We start from the raw sequence: 17,220 nt of genomic DNA, 5'->3' as shown, positions 1-17,220 counted from the left end.
GCACTGCACAGCTCATTGTTTTAGGGCACAATTGACATGACTCCTCTGAAGTAGATTAAATGCAGCCACACCCAAATGGGCAAGATGGACAAAGTGCTGGGGATAAGAAACAGAAGAATGAAATTCAGCAGTCAAATGTTACCCATGAAAGGCTTTTTAGTGAACATTTCAACATGCATCTTTGGTTATTAGAGGAAAACCAGAATGTAAATCTAAAATTTAAATAAAAGTTCACGAAAAATAAAGTTGTGAAAAAAGCCACTTATCTGCATTAATGGCTATGAGGAGAGTCCATACCAAGAACTTCTATTAATAGTCAGACTCTCAATATTTTGACAAAAAAGGAAAGATCACTGAACTTTTAGAGTTACAGTGCTTCTCCTAGACAGATTTTAGAGTCTGCAGGCATTTATCTCCACTTTCTAAAGCAAGTACAACTGTCTCTTGCTATATCAAAAACTGAAAAGCTGACAGCAATACTTAGGCATACTACAGAAAACATTCTGCGTGACTTCCATCTGGTATTCATCAATCTAAGTAAATGTAAGGATGGCACATGTTAGTGTTCTTCCACAGTCTAGTGAAAGTAATCTTCTTACCCTCTTCGATGCAAGCATCACATATTTTTGCGTGAAACAGATATTTTTATTTATTAGTTTTTAACCTTCTCTACAGACTTGTATCTAGGAGAAGGCCTTCTGGACATTCCTCTTGGAAGTACCAGACCACTGGGTGGTATTATGTCCAGTTTTTCCAAAGCAGAAGTCTATCTATGAAGGGAAACAAAGAATCAGGTTACAGAGAAAGAACCAGGTGGTTTGCACCACTGAGAGATTTGAGGCTGTCCCTCTGCCCATGGAGTAAAAGTCATCCTCTACTCGAACAAAAAACCAAAATTCAAACACGCTCTGTTTTCCATCATTAGTAATCTTAAATTTGCTGCAAGTCTTAAAACCACATGGAAAATCTAAAGTTTTTCAAGATTAAGGCAATAAAATCCTAAGAGGATTCTGATTTCTCTTCGTTAACCAATATTTTCTATCATTACAGACAGTTATTACAGTAGAATTTCTGGCCAGCTTTTTTGCAGAGGAAAATAGTTATGTCCATGTGATATTAACTACAGAGATGTGTGTATTTGCCAAAACATGGACTGAAGGCTTAAAGAATTACCACAGTTGCATTTTTAAATGTGAAGCAAATGGATGAGCCGGCTGAAGTCTTATAAAATAAACAAACAACAACAAAAAACCCTCACAAAATCCCGCAAGTAATCAAATTTCTGACTGATAAACCACTACTACAGAGAGAGTGTGAAGTAAAGCCCCGTGAACTCACGGCAAGACTCTCTTCCACATAAATGGACACAGACCATGTTCCAGCTCAGGGTATGAACAGAGAGTCTGCCCAAATTTCAGCCAGGACATGTGTAGCAGAGCTTGCTCTGCCAAGGAGGTACAAGCTTGGGTTTGGGAATTTGTTTTTTCTCATTTCTTGTTGATTTTGAAATTATTGCTATTAAATAAATTAAACAAGAAACCACAGACAGTTAGGAGAATAGACAAAGGAATCCATCAACTATTACAAACCAAAACACGCAAAAAAAAAAAATCTCAGTGTTTTGGACTCAATTAAATACAGTCTTTTTTCCCCTCTTCATGACTATCTTTTTTTTAATCTAATGTCACAGTTGTGGTCTCTGCATTCCATGGTATTAAACTCCTTGAAAATGAATGAGAAACACACAAACCCAAAGAGCAAGCTGGCAGCAAAACTGTACCAACTGCAGGGAAGTATAATAAAGCTTTCAACATCACCAGCCAAGAAAAATCCAGTAAGGATTATTTCTAGAGCTTTGTATTTAACAGGAAAAAATTTTCACCAGTATAGCCAGAAAACATGATGTGGAGAAGACATCAGTGTGGAAAACCTGATCCAGATAGACTTTTCTGAGCTTTCCTGCTTTCCCATAGGTAGCAGTGTATTTATCACTGTAGGATATGCTTCAGATATTTAAACACAAATGGTTTTTTTTGAGAAACATGCACTCTGCTGAGAAACCAGACTGGCGAGATAGAAACAAATTTATCTAAAAGTATGCTTGAGGAGCATAAGGAAATGCCACACAGCAGACACCTGAGCTAGTTCATTCTGTCTCTTGTTATGAGTTCTTCATTCCCCATATCATTCCTGTAGTCCTTTATTCCCAATTTCAGTGTGAATTAATCTTTCTCAAAAGACAGCTCATAATTTTGCAACTACAGTTTAGTTAAGATCCTACTAACAAAACAGAGAATCGGTGTCATCATGACTGATCTTTGTTCTAAATAACACAGGAGAAAAATATTACATTATCAGAGTCTTTTCAGTGTAAAATCATAAAGTTCTCATCCCTTACAGCATGACACAGCTTCAGCAGTGTGTTCCTGCAACAGGAGCATCACTTCTGTTTCAATGTGACTACTTCTTTTAGAAATAAAGTCACAAATTCCTCAGTGAAGGATCCTCCTTGTCTAGAGGGATGTCCTTCTAAGGGTTAACTACTTCAGTGAAAAAATTTCATACCGAATTTATAGTTTCAATAAAAGTTTCAGATTTCATTTCACTGAAAATGCAGGCCAGTTGTAACAAGGTGACAGTAAAAGCCAATTTAGGAGTAGAACCATGGCCATATTAATTACCAGAACCTATATTTCCCTGGGAGAATTTTTGTTTTGTTTTTGGGGGGGGGGTTCTTGTGCTGGTGTTTGTTATTTTTTAAAACAGAAAAATCTTCAACCACGAGAATCATCTTCCAAAAGTAGCTATCAAACTGCTGGTCCAGCTCAAAGCAATGTGACTGAAGGAATAACACAACCACCCGCAGAGGTGAGGTTGCACTGCTCAATTATCCCCACCCAGCAGAACCCAGGTGATGCAGATCTTCCTTCACGTCCCCAGACAGTCTTCCTACACATCCTCCTTTCTGCATTCTTAAAGACTTATATTCATATGAACTTGCAAGAAGGGGTTCAAATGTAATTTTCATACATGGGAGCCTTTCATGCATAGACATCTTCCATAACCAACGACTTCCCTCATAACTCAGAGGAAATCTAAACTGCACATGTTAATTTTACCATATACATGCTTTGGAACAGAAGAAAACCCCAGTTATTTCAGTTATAACTGCCCTTTCTTCTGGGGGGCAGAACACAAATTCACTTGCAGGACAGATTCCAGTGAAATCAATAGAAACAGAAGCAATGTTTTATAGCAGTATCATATTAATGATTTGGTGACTAATCGTGTCTTATCAAGCCTTGAGCATCAGACAGACAGGAAAAAAAATGGAAGATGTGTCCTCAAGCTGCATATTTCAGCAATCTATTTAACATGTACTTTATTTTTATAACATAGCACTGTACACGTTCAGTTGTATATTCTCTAGAAGTAATTAAGTTATAACTTGACACCTCGCCATGATTCTCTTTTTTTTCCACCTACATTTTACATCAAGCAAATAATATAGAAGTGAATAAAAAAATCTATGAAGGTCCTTTTAACCATGACAGTCTGTCACATTGTGAAAATCAGAGCAGATCAAGAATTACTCTTATTTTCCTGTCTTGCCTCTCATTCAAACACATGGATTTAAACATTTACATGCCTATTCATAATTTATTGGAGAATTTGCAGCTCATGACAAATACAGGTCTAGCCTGCAGGAAAAACAATGACTAATAGTTGAAAGAAAGCATTCCAATTAGTCACTAGGAAGTACACCTATGCTCATTTCTTGGTCCTCAGGTGGCAGTAAACTCCAATAGGGAAGTCTGACATCAAATTTGTCGTCCGGAAAAATATATCACTTTCAAATGGCAATAGCAGTTAGATCAGAGACTGAATTTCTCTCCTGGTACATACCAGTAGGAAAGTTTATCTTTAAAGAAGTTCCCAAAGATCTGGACTCCTTAAGGAGGTGGTGGGGAAAAGCTGTGCTCCCAGTTGTGTTCCTGCTACTGGGACGTGCTGCATTCTGCCTCAGAGAACCTGTATTTTCTGTTTCCAATGTTGGTGTTAAGGGTAGAGACAGTGGAGCCAGGAGATGCAGAGGAAAGCTGTTGTGCCTTCCACAAGGATCCCACTCTGGCCACATTTGCAGGACACTATTCTGAAAAGACCATTTCTCTCAGCTCTTTCCCCTATCACAACAGGGTAGTCTTGCCAAATGCCATTCAAAATATGCTTGGGTGCCATCTTCAGCATCACGGAATCCTTAGATTCATGGATAGGAAACACATTCTCAGTCAGAAAGCATTGCATGTCTCCATATTGGGCTTACTTTTGTTCCAAGATTGTGTTCACCTCCATGATCCTCCTTCCAAGACATTGTGCACCTTCAGCCTAAATCCAGATTTTTGAGATAAATAAAAGCCTAAGTTTACTTGTGCTCTGTAAACTTAGTGCAACATAAGGCATTCACAGAGTCCCAGAAGGGTTTGGGTTGGAAGCGACCATAAGGATGATCTACCTCCACCCCTCTGCCATGGCCTGAGACACTCTCCACTAGACCAGGTTGCTCCAAGCACCGGCCAGCCTGGCCTTTAACACTTTTAGGTTGTATTTCAAGGGGCATTTACCAAAAAAAACCCACTGAAGACAAACCAAAGTGGATGTAGATTTACCTGAGGGCTAAAGGAGTCATGAAGTCTTTTCTTTCCACTTTCTCTCCCTTATTAGATAAGCTGGTATAGAGCGGCTAAGCATGTGCTTCATCTCATGCCACAGCCATGGTCAGAGGCTGTGCAATCCAGATGAATACTAAGCCTACTCCAGTTTCCAGTTGAATGTGGCCACAATTACCATCTTTCTTTGGAAAGGCACAGGGACCATGAAAACAGCACGTCTAGAAGGGGTTCCTCATATTAAAATATCTATCGCATTGAAAGAATTTCCCATTAAGAGTTTTCAGTGTATTCTAGTAGTCCAGATGATAATTCCTAGGATTTTAGTACAGAATTTTTTTACCCTCTTCTGGAGCATCAGGAATTTATGGAATCTGAAATATGGCCTGGCCGGTTTTTAAGTCAAGTCCCTTCTGTCTGGACAAGTGGCTAGGAACAAGGGAATAACAGAAAGATTTGACAAATTCCAACAGCCACCTCCATTCAAAATAAAAAGCATGTTGTCTTCCTAAATACATTATGCTCAATCTGCATGTTAATGAGAAATATATAAATAGAATTAGGCATTAACTGACATTAGATTTTTTTTTTTAATGGGGAGGAGATGAGGGATGTTGTTATTAAGGGAGTTAAATTCTAACATCTGTTTTTAATTCTACCAGCTTAATCGTCTGTTTATACCTACAGGCTTTCAAGATATCATTCAACAATGCTAATTAAAGCTGACAAGTTTTGTTCAGTGTGAAGCTGCAAGCCACTTACTCATGTCGGTGCTGTCACTGCTGCTTGACGAAGAGATGACAAGGGGCAGAGTGCCCCCAAAGGGATGAGAAGAGGTTCACCTTGTCTCCTGTCAGACAGAAGAGTGAAGAAGTGACGGATGGCAGTGACCATTGCTCTGGCTGTAAGCCTTTGTTCCTTCTCCAGGCTGGGTCAGAATCCTCCAGTTTTCTACCATGGCTAGCCTGAAACACAAAGCCACAGCAATATTCTCTACTGTATTTCTAAAATGCCACAGAAACGGGATTCCCATTTAACAACACATTGTAGACATCCACAACACACATTCTGTTTTTCATTAGCAGTAGGAATCCCATCTGCAGCAATGCCCCCAGGAAACTTACTATTTGTTCTCCAGTCAGAACAAGATTCAGGAGAGTGGCAGTGTGCATGGGAGTAGACCATGCCTAGGAAAGCATCTGCAGAAGGGGCTGACTTGGCTCAGGCAAAATGATGCACCTGATGCAAGAAGCCACGGACAAATGACAAAAAGTTTATTCACTGCTTCATATGCTGGACTTCAGACTCCATAGATCCAAACATAGATGTTATTGGCTACTCATTTACATATTTTCTCCTTAAACCAAACAAAAAACCCCATGTCAATCAGAGAATACTGGTGGAGGGTCAAGCAAGCAGGCCAGGCACAGCCTCTTATAAAATCCCAGCCTCTGAACTCTTTGCATCATGCAGGCACACCATCCCCAGTGGAGCAGGCTCATGGGTGACCACTGGGATCCACCCCAGGCTGCACAGGCTGGAGATGTGCCAGGAGGAGAGAACCCAGAGAGGGAACGAGTTAAACGGTAGCTGTGCACATTGTGACTCATTGACTTTTTGTCACACAGAGGTTTGTCTTATTTTTCCCCACATAGGAGTTTCACAACCAGAATAGCCTTTTTTTTTTTCAGTAGCCAACATGCTTTTCAAGTGTGTTTTTAAAGCTGTCAGAGTCTGGAAGAAGCTTTTTGTTACCCAGTGTGGCAGTTTGAGCCACATTAGAAATCTAAAATCCAATTTTCAGGCTTTCCTCCACCCCTTCCCACAATTTATGCTAACACCGGAGAGAAACTTTCAGACCAGAGGCTTCTGTAGGGGAAGAGGGAAGTATGTACATTTATTTACACAAATAAATACTATACAAACTAAAGACAACTATATATATATATATATTACATTTCTATCAGTCAGCCCTTTCAAGCCCCTCCTTTAACTTTAGTCCAGGAGTAGCTTTTCAAGGCTGATATGTAACACAGTCTTTTGCTGTGGGAGTGTTCTGGGTTCCTCCTCACCATGTTCTAGTTGTTTGTTGCAGTGTCTCCTACAATGGATTAGTGGGATGGGGGAGACCTCCAGGCCTCAGGGTGCCAGCCCCATTACCTGGAGGTGAATGCCCTTCCCCCCGCCCCAGCACATGGCCCGGTGACCCCGCAAGGAGCACACAGACCACTAGGGAGGGACGGACGAAAGAGAAAGTTTATTGTGGGGAAGGGGTTTATAAAGCTTTTAGGAGGGTCACAGAAAAAACCCATCAGGTAAGGGGTCAACAGCCAACAGGAAGGGGTTAACAAGGACCAATAAGAAACACCTCAGAACACTTTCCCAGGACACTTTGTATGGGAGACAAGTCCCTCACAGGGGGTGTCGGGAAGAAGAAACAGTAACCTTGCAGAAAATACCAAAAGCCATTTTGATAACATGTTTAAACCACATTAAAAACTTCTGTCTCCATAACGTTTGAGCTGTTTTCCTCTTTCTCCTCACCAGTCCATCTCTGACAGGACTTCTTCCATCCTGCATATGGCAAATCCATTGCCACAGTCTCCTCCTCATGAAGTCCAAGAAGATAGCTTTGAGTCCTCGTTCTTCTGCTGCTGTGTGATCTTTCTCTCTCTCTCTGCTTCATACCTCAGTTCGTAGGCTGCTGCAGTGTAGTTCAGCTTATCAAGCGTCCACATCCTGGAATGTTGATTTCCCCTCGGGTTTTCAGTTGTCTTGCGTTTTAGTTCACGGCAGAGACATCCTCTGGGCCCCCCTCTCTCTCTCTCTGGGGTCCGTCTCCAACTCTTGCCTGGGATTTCCTCCCTAGCAATCGAGCCTCCTCCAGCCCATCCACTTGGCTCTGCTCCAATGCTGAGCCTCACATCCACTCTCACTAAACAGCAAGAGGGAAAAACACAGCCCTCCTCTACAGCTTGGCTGCAAAGGTGGGGGGGGAAGAAGGAGAGGGCCTGGTTGCAGGGCCTGTCTCTCTCTCTCCCACTTACCAGTTGTTTGTGAGTCGCATCCCTCACAAACATGCACTCATTCCAGTCCTGTCTCTAACTCTGGCCTAGGCAGAGTTAGGGGGGCCACAGGGCTCCCCTCCTCCCCCCCAGAGGGAGCCCAGCCACCCCTTGGCCTTCTCCAACTACACGCAGCAGACACCAATAGCAAAACAACCAAGACAGAACTGCCAACCATTTCCGGTGCTGTGATATATGATTTTGAGCAGAAGCGAACAACATGGACAGTGACTGGCTCTCCAGGGAACACTGCCCTGGCACCCAATCACCTCTGAGCCCCCCCAGCCTCCTGGCGGGGGCAATTTCAAACTATGACACCCAGGCATACAGCACTCAGTACCTGGGGGCTTGGCTCCTTGGGTGAGGTGTCCAGACATCTCTGCAGTGAAAATAACAGCACCACCCAGCACCATACTGAACCCATTGGTTTTAGCAGCAGAAGTTATTTCATGCCCCAGGTAGTCATAATGAAACACATCTGTTGCATGAAAATTATCCACTGCCAACTTGAGAGCAAAGCATAGTGTGTCCAAATCATCTGTGTTCTCAAGACCAACTTTACCTCCTAGAAGACTACATTAAACACCACGCATCATATCATCACCACCACTGCTTCAGTCACTCCAAAACTCACATGACATGCGAACGCACCTAAAAATCCACTTTGAGGAGAGCAATGTCTTTAAACTGGGAACAGTAACTTTGGCAGTGATATTCCAATAACTACTACACTGAACGTTAGTAATATATAAATTATATATTCCAAATACTTTCACAAAAACAGGTTAAAGCACTTCTCTCAATCCTCTACAAAGAAAAAAGTTATAGAGAAAACAACTGTTAATTCAAGCCAGTTTTTAGCTTCATTTCTCTACAGTTACATTTTCATAGTTCAATACACAAAAACATTATGACATATATGCAAATCTGATAATGTCAGGCAGGAAAGGTGAAATCATTATATATGAAAGGTTGAAGTCTGATCTTCAAAAGGAGCCTGCAGCTGGCTTTTGTCATCTTTCTTCCTCTCCTTGATTTAATAAGCAGAACCCCAGTTTAAGGAAAAAGATGATTTTGACCACAACAGAAAAAGAACAACAGACCTCCCCATACTGAGCCAAGAATTGACCTTTTCTCTGGGGGAAAACACTCTAGCACTTTTCAAAGAAAAAAAGAAGAGGGGGCAGAAATAAAAATCAGATTTTCAGGTTTTCAGCTACAAAATTTTGGAAGTAAATAATAAGAAAAAAAGATAATAATATAAAAGTATTTCCCACTAATTCAAACACATTTCAATTTATTTCCTGCTTTATTTCCCCATCTAATCTAGTATTTTCCACAGTTGCTGAAGTGGAAAACATTTTTGGAACTGCCACTCTTGTTTTGCAGAATAAAAGTAAATATTCTTTCTTCTCACTCTCCCCCCCTCACACTTATAAGATGATTGCTGTATGGTTTTCTGCAGCCTCAAGTAAAAGAGACATCTTTTACATATTAATGCCACATCCCTCAGGTCCAATAGGCTAAAAGTCCATGAATCTTCTTTTAAAAAAAGAAGTTACGTATTTTATTTTACTGGTTTGGGATGCTGAGAGCCCTTGAATCACTCTTTGAAAAATAAAGCTTATGATGTCACAGGGTGTCACACCCTTCATTTGTAGGGTTGTTGATCACTCGAACATTTCTCTTTCCCTGTCACACTCCCTCCTCCTCAGAGCCCGTGCAGATGCAGGGCTGTAACAAAATAACCCCTCCAGGCAACACCAGCCAACAGAGCACCAGCAGCGAGCAGCAGCCTGGAGATGTGCATCCAGAGCTAAAACCGAGCTCTCCAGGCACCTTGAAATCCAGTTATGAGACTTGCACTGCAACAAACCCAAATGATCTGGGCACAGAGTATGAAGTGACTCAAACCCTCAGGAGAACTGAGAGCTTACACCTCTAAGGGTACATAGCACATTCACACACAAACCTCAGAGCAGGTTGTTAGAAGTATATCCATTACAAAGAATTAAAGGTTGTAGAAAAAATTTCTTAAAGAGACCTTTTTGAACAATTCAAATGCATCAAAATGAACAGAAACTAAAATTTTATCAGCAAATCCTCACAAACAAAACATTCGGTCTAGAGGAGGCAATAGAATACCATCAAAGCACTTCTTTATTTTAGCAATGCTTTGGGGATGTGAGTGCTCCACATTTTCTTTTTAAATGTTGACTTGCCTAATTGAAATGCAGCTCATGTGGCACCCAGGCTTACTTCTGGATCACTAAGAAATTGGTCCGATTTAGAAATGTCAGGATCTGGTTAGCAATTCAAATGACCACAGTGGTAATTACGGCTTTTCATGTTCCTGCATGTTGCAGTGCATCAAAACTGACACAAATGCCGGGGTTTATAATATCACAGCACGGAAAAAAATGTTCAAAATTATATGAAAATATGCTGGTAAGAGATTAATAACTGTTCTTCCAGGAAGAAAGATGGTTCTTTTCAACCAGTATATTTTAAAAAACACTTCTCTGATAGCATCTCTCCTTGAGGAAAACTGAATTATATTATCACTCATAAGCTCTAATAATTTCTGTCAGCACCAGTCAGAATATTTGAAGGAAAGGAGGAGGAGAAACAGGGAATAGGTTGTGGGAAAAATAGTGCAATCTTGTAAATAATTCCAGAGAGATACTACTTAAAGGTTCCCCTCCAGTATTTTGTTCGCTCTCCCACCTGGCAGAGCAGAACATATTTCAAGTGTTTTATTTTGATCATAAAGTGAAGGAACTCTGTGGATAGGGAGCAATGCATCGTGAGTGATGTGTGCAGCCCCACGATCTGTGATACCAACGTGTCATTTTGAAATACGGGCCTAAAGCAATATGCGCAAAGGAACCTTCTTTTCTTTTTCAGGGTAGAAAGGTCTTTTGAAGCCTCACGTGCCCCCAAAAGTCTGCTTATGAAATAAAATAAATTAAACAAGCAATATCTTCAGTAGTTCTCTTGTGCAGCAACCGAGTCATTCAACTGCCTTCTAGCTATGGAATGGTTTAAACAGAGATCAACACTTGGTGGTGCTGCTGTCTGCAGAAAATGTCTGAACTGAGATACCAGTCAGCACACCCACAGCAGCTGCACACCTATTTTGTCACCTGACAGATCACACAACACAACACGCTCTCAGCCATATACAAGACCAAGAGTAAAGTGAACAGACCAGTGCAACGTCCTCACAGGCTGACCCAAGCCTCAGAAGAAAGCCTATGCTTTCTCTGCAGTCTCATATTTTCTTTCCACTTGGATAAGATGTTGGATGTCCATGTATTTATCCATGATGTTAAGATGGAGAAATGTGTTGGACAATATCTTCCCTCCTGCCCCTGACAGTGCTGCTGTTTCATGGGGTTTGCTGTTTGTTCTGAGCAGCATCTGCACCATTCCCTTTAATCCAGTATAGAAAAGTGGCTGATGCTAGAGTTGCAGGTCCCTCAGCATGTTACCCCACTGTAACCTGGTCCTGATCCCAGAAGGAACAGTTCTATATTACCTATGCCTCTGGTCTCTCTTGGCCACTCCACCCTCTTATACCAAAGATGGATGTTCTTGAAATGACCCTGGGAAGCAGATCAGAGAGCTGATGGAGAGCAGACCACCCTGACCAGATAAACCAGGAGATAAACCAGGAGACGAGAGAAGGGGAAACTTTTGGTTCGATCCACTTTGTCCTGTGGCTCACAGGTGTGTTACACAAAGAAATTAGAAGCAGAAAGTTTCCTCCTGTAACAGTGCTTAACAGTTAGGCCAGAGTAAAACCCAACAGAAGTGAACCAGAAAAACAGTCAGTTACTAATGTTAGGAGGTGTCATGAAAAAAATACAAAAGATTCTGCCTTGAAGAAGAAACACTCTGCAGCAGGTGAATCACGTCTCTCACATGGTGTTGAGCACGGGGCTTACACTGACGCCCTGGCAGCTGTGATAAGCCCAGAAAATCCCAAAGGAAAGTGAACCTCTAGGTTTCCGTCTTACCACACAAGGCCATTTTAAGCACTGGATTCAGCATCAGAGATACATCTTTGTCTCTGTCATTGTCTTTTGCACACTCTGCCTCAATTTCTTCAGTTCTACAACTGTACACCTATTTTTCTGCTTTAATTATATACTTTCCAAGAAGCAAGTGCCAAGCCTTCTCTTAAAACAAAAGACTAAAGTATTTTATCTACTGATCATTTGTGAAGTATAGCTGCCACTGAGACACAGTCGTAATCAAATTTAGTGAAATTTTCCCATATACAGGGAAATCACAGCTAGAGAAGCCCCTGTCAAGTCAATTCCGGGCAAACATGCCAAGAATGTGAATCCATAGGTGAGCAGACTGCACGTGATTTTAAGACACCTTCAAGTGACCAACTCATAATCCTAAACAAGCCATTTCTCTGTCTCAAGTACAAGTGCAAAACTTCAAGGAATGCAAATTCCACTAAGGACTTCAAAATTATATCCTTACAGAATTCTTTTACTATGGGAAATGCAATAATCTTTTCTGAATAAAAGCAAGGCAGTGTAAGAAAGATTTTGCTGGAATTAGCACTTCATCTAGCTCATTACCTGGTGAAATTTCACAGGCACATCTTCACTGTTAAACATCCGTACAAATTTTTGCTGTATTTTCACAAGCACATGAGATGCAAATAATGCACTGCCGTGCCAATGGCCTGATCAAAACTTCCAATCAATGGTGGGTGGACTGGACGAATGCACTTCAAAGAGCTCTAGAGACATGAGGAAATAAAACATATTTGCATGGTGGGGAGAAACTTTAGCAAGTCTAGATGCCAAAGACTTGCCTGAGCTTCAAGTCCTCTATCAATAGACACAAAAACTCAGCTGGTATCTTATTTCCTCAAATTATTTACTAATGCCACATCTGTGCTAATGGCACATCTTACAGTATTTTGAATCCAATTTCTATGTCATTGAGAATATAACAAAATTCAAAACTCTCATTTACATTTAATGAGAACATTACAAGAAACAATGCATACTGAAAGCATTCAAGACAAAGTACCATACAAAGCGTGAATCAATTCAGAGCAGTAGGGGAAATTGGCTGCCTACCTTATTTCTCCCCAACTAAGGAGGTGTTAATACTATCACCCCAAGAATGTTTTCCAGTATTTTCAGAAGGGAAGTAAGTTTTGGAGAGAACTGACTCTTAACTTTACAGCTCCTTCCAGACTTTGGAGGAAGAGAACTATAGCCAAGACTGCAAACCAAAGCTCCAGCCTAGTAAGGTACAGCATTAGTGCTACACTCAGGCAATCCTTTCATCCCAGCTCTGCAAGAAAGTAATGCCTTTCTGTGGTATGACACAAACCACCATGAGAACTTAAACTTCTGTTTCTTAAAAAAATGTATCAATAATATACTAACCAGTAACTGCAGAGTGGAATTAAGGAACTACTATTCTACCACAATCAAAAAAAAAAAGAAACCAATAAAGTGCACTATTTTTATCTCAGAAAAAAAATCACATCTTACACAGTAAGCAAACGTATTTCTTACTCTACAAACAGACTGCTTCTGTCCAAAAATCAAGGCCTTAGTTTACAGCTGGGATACTATATTAATTTAAGAGAAAACCAAGGATCTCTGCCGAATCAATTGTGCTCTGCATGAGAAGACATGCCCATGTGCCACAAGATTATTTAGAGCATTTCTTGTCTTTAGAGCATGAGAAGTAATAAAAAAAAATACTGCAGAAAAATTTCTGCTAGGAGCATTTTAGTGAACACTTTAGCTCATAAATTCAGTCAGACAATGAACAAGTGCAGAACTCTACTTCTTTCTTTACTTTTAGATGTCTAACAGTGACTTAAAAAAAAGCTATGGCATTAGCAATGAGTCCTTTTGCCTTTGTATGATCCTGAACATAGACTACTATTTAATAATGTCATTTAGATCAACAAATATGGTACTACAAATTTAAACATGGAAAAAGAAACACATTGCCTATGTGAGAGATTCTCCTTCTGTTGCCAAAATCTGAGCTCCTTCATTCAAACAAACTGTCACACAAGACTGGACCTCAAAGCTGACAGCTGTGCACAGCAGGTGACCCTAGTCATACTCAGATGGCTGTCACCATTGCAGAAAAGTAAAAAATAAAAAATTTATTTGGACATAAAGATAAAATACCTCATTTAAAGAAGTTCATTTTGTGTGAGTCAAAACCAAGAAAGAAGAAAGGTTTACACTATGAACTGTAGAGAAGAGATTTTTTTTTCCATACAGGCCTTGATATAAAAAGGGCCCACAGGCTCCCAGGTGAGAGTTACAAACAATAATAATAGTAGTAATTAAAGTAAAATAAAAAGCAAATAGGCAGATTGGATTCCCAGTAGATAAAGGCACTCTTAACAACTTACAATGAACACATGTTTGAAGTCAAATTCAAGTAATATGCTAAGAAGAATTATGCACATCTGTTTCATGCTCGCTGAGAATAATATCATCAAAACTGAATTCAAATGTTTCAAAGTTACCTGAGTTTGTCTGACTAATTAAAATTAACCATGTTACTGAGTTACAAGCTTATCCCTTTGGACGAGCAAATTCTGGCTAAGGTCACTTCATCAAGCAAATGTCTGTATTTAAAAGGCATTAAAGATAAGTTTTTTCTAATTAACATATTACTAGATTGAGCAAGATTTTTGAAGTTATTTAGATTTTGGAAGACCCACAATAACACTCTTTAGTCGTAATATACAAAGACATAAAAATATTCAATAAAATTAAAGAAAACAGGTCAAAACTAGAACCTTAGCTGAATTATTAATAAGGCCAAAACAGCACTTGATATGAAAACACCTTTGTCATAGGTTTACTTGTTCTAAAAAAGCAAGCAGGAATTTCTCTTTCCCCTGCCCCATTGTAAAAGAAAGATGTTGAATGGGGGAGGGCAGTTTGCCTTGTGTGATTGATTTACACAAAAGAACTAACTGGCAGGACTGCATTCCAAGCTGATGGTCCTCCTAAGAACTGTGGGAAGGAGTGATGAAGTTTTTTTCTTCACTCCTCGGAAACGAGATTCACTTTCCTTCTGCCTTAACTCAGGCAAAGTGTGTGTTGGAAAGGCTCTGAGGTCATTTTGTTCTCGGCTTGGTCATCTGTCTGTTTGCTGGTTCCAGGTTTGCCTTCGTTTCCTGCACCCTGTTCTGCCTCCAGCCCAGACCTGTTCGGACTTCATCAGAGAGGTTTGACCCACCTACAGAGGAACTTTATGGAGAGGAAGTCGCCCTTTCCCTCCTTCGCTCCCATGTCTGGCAGCAGTTTGTGCCTATCAATGAAAAGGGGGAAATCGTGGCCACAGCCAGCCACAGCCAGTGTGAGTTTTCATGGGAAGAGCCCCCTTTGTCCCCTTTTCCCCTTCTTGGTGGGGGGGAAAATCTCCATTTTCAGCTTCTCCCGTGCACTGGGGCCCAACAGCGTCCACTGCTGGCCGTGGTTAGAATTGCACCAAAAGGCGGAAAGTACCAAACTGTTTCCTTTTAAAGGGGATTTTTAGGTACAGGGTTATTGTTTGGTTGGTTTTTGTGTTCTGCCAATACACATATATCCTTTAATAAAGGTCTGGGGTTTTTTTTTTTTTTTCTTTTCTCCATACTTCCTCTATTGGAGCCTCTTAATTTCGGATTTACAGTTTCTTAGAGAGAGGAACTTGGTCTACCTCATAACTCATCCTCCTCAGCAAAACACTGTAGTCTCATTAAACTGAGACAATCCTATTTTTACTAAAAAGTATCAATTAATTTTCATTTTATTTAAAATTCAAATAAATAGAAAAAAATGTAGATTTAATTGTGGTTTGACATTACTGAGGCCGTTGCATCTGCCATGTTCCTTATGTAAATTATGGACCTTGTTTTCCTTGGTCAAATGTAAAAGGGGAGCAGAGAATTGGAACAGAAAGTTCTTTTTTCCAGTCTTCATTTTTCCATAATATAATATAAAATGGGAAAGTTAAGATCACAATAGAGAAAAAAAAGGTTAGGTTTCTCAGAATGCACTATGCAGAAAACTAGATTAGCATAGTGGTAACAGCTGAAAATTCTGACTCCACCAGTCCAGCTCTGTCCCGGCCGGAAGGTGCTGGGAGAGCTCGGCACAGGTGTGCAGTTATCAGTCCATCACCACCAGCTCCGTTTCCCTGAGCAGCCGATTCCCTCTGATTCAGGCACCTCTGAGTATCACTGGAATATACATAAGTGTTTAGGTGGCAAACTGACAGTTTTAAAGACCATTATTTCCTTTGCAAAGCATGGCAATCCATTAGCATGGCAATCCATCATTCCCTGTGGAATCTGTTTCTGTCTGAAGACAGATTTACTCACTGTGTTCCAACTGTCCCACATGACTGTAGGCAATTTTATTTTAGTATACTGGCACTAACAAACTGAAACCTACTAAATGAAAATAATTTTATGTCACAAAACAAAACCTCCTCATTTTATCAGACACTGATCTGATTATTGTCTGATTAAAGCTAATCAATGTAATTACACAGTTTAGAAGTACATGCTGTGGACCCACAGATCATCACAGACAATACTTCTCTTGGTGCCAGCTGTGTTTCAGATTTACTGGAGTTTTCTGTAACATTCTTTTTCAAAAAACTCAAGGGTTTCAAATTATTCTTTCGAATTTAATTATAGAAATAGAAATGGAAGATGTTTCCTACCATTTGGTTTCCAGTGAGAACATTCCATTAAAAGGTAGCAATTTGGAGATGAAGCACAGCAATTCCATGCATTGTGGTGCTCCATCAGCAAAGGGCTGGATTTGGAAATCCAGAGTCTCACTTCATTGCCCTGACAAAACTGATTAGCAGTTCACTTGACTGCCGCAGTCCGAATGGGGGAGGGGAATGGGGCCGCAACACAACACGGATCCCAGACACAAAGGTGGGGTGCAGGTAGAATGTTTAATCCAGCGCGCACGCGGGGTTTTTATCCAGAGGGAAAGGGCCAGAACATAGGGTGGAGCAGGAGACAGACAGGCGGGGGGACAAACCAGGATTGGGCCGTGGGAAAAAGGGAGGGGGAGCGTAGGAGGGACCAGGGGAGGAAAGGGCGAATGGGGGCTGTCTCCTGCCGCAGCTTCTCCAGCCAATCGGCAGAGAAGACAGAGGAGCGGGGAGGTGAGCAAGCCTGGGCATGCCTGGAAGATACAAATTCGGGGGAAACACACAATGTGTAAAGTCCATTCAATCGCTGTACATATTTTTCCATTTCCGGAATTGTTCCCATTCCGATTCCTGGTCCTCGACACTTGACTATCACAACATGGACATTATTGCCATCATTTAATATCTTAGCATTAATATGTAAGGCTGCCAAAGGATTCTAATCACAGGAATACTGTTCAGGCTTAAAAAGAAAAAAAAGTAACCCACAAACAGCTTTATCTAATTAAACAAAAACCAGATCAGAATGA

General features: G+C 40.7%; 1 long non-coding RNA gene across 3 annotated transcripts in view; it reads right to left on the bottom strand.

Annotated features, from left to right (window-relative positions):
* Nucleotides 1-138: 138 nt before the first annotated feature.
* The window catches only part of LOC135425372 (uncharacterized), a 36,790-nt gene continuing 19,708 nt past the window's right edge, over nt 139-17,220 (bottom strand). For 2 of the 3 annotated variants that reach the window (XR_010435571.1, XR_010435573.1), the window contains 2 exons: nt 5,430-5,632; nt 139-770 (listed from right to left, as the gene is read on the bottom strand). This is a non-coding gene — a long non-coding RNA (uncharacterized LOC135425372). Of the gene's footprint in view, nt 771-3,365; nt 4,387-5,429; nt 5,633-17,220 lie in introns of those variants that run through there. The other variant, XR_010435572.1, reaches the window with a different exon arrangement.

Source organism: Pseudopipra pipra, chromosome 21 (genome assembly GCF_036250125.1).
Source record: "Pseudopipra pipra isolate bDixPip1 chromosome 21, bDixPip1.hap1, whole genome shotgun sequence".
In the NCBI taxonomy this organism is placed as follows: Eukaryota; Metazoa; Chordata; class Aves; order Passeriformes; family Pipridae; genus Pseudopipra; species Pseudopipra pipra.
This window is presented reverse-complemented; position numbering and strand designations above follow the sequence as displayed.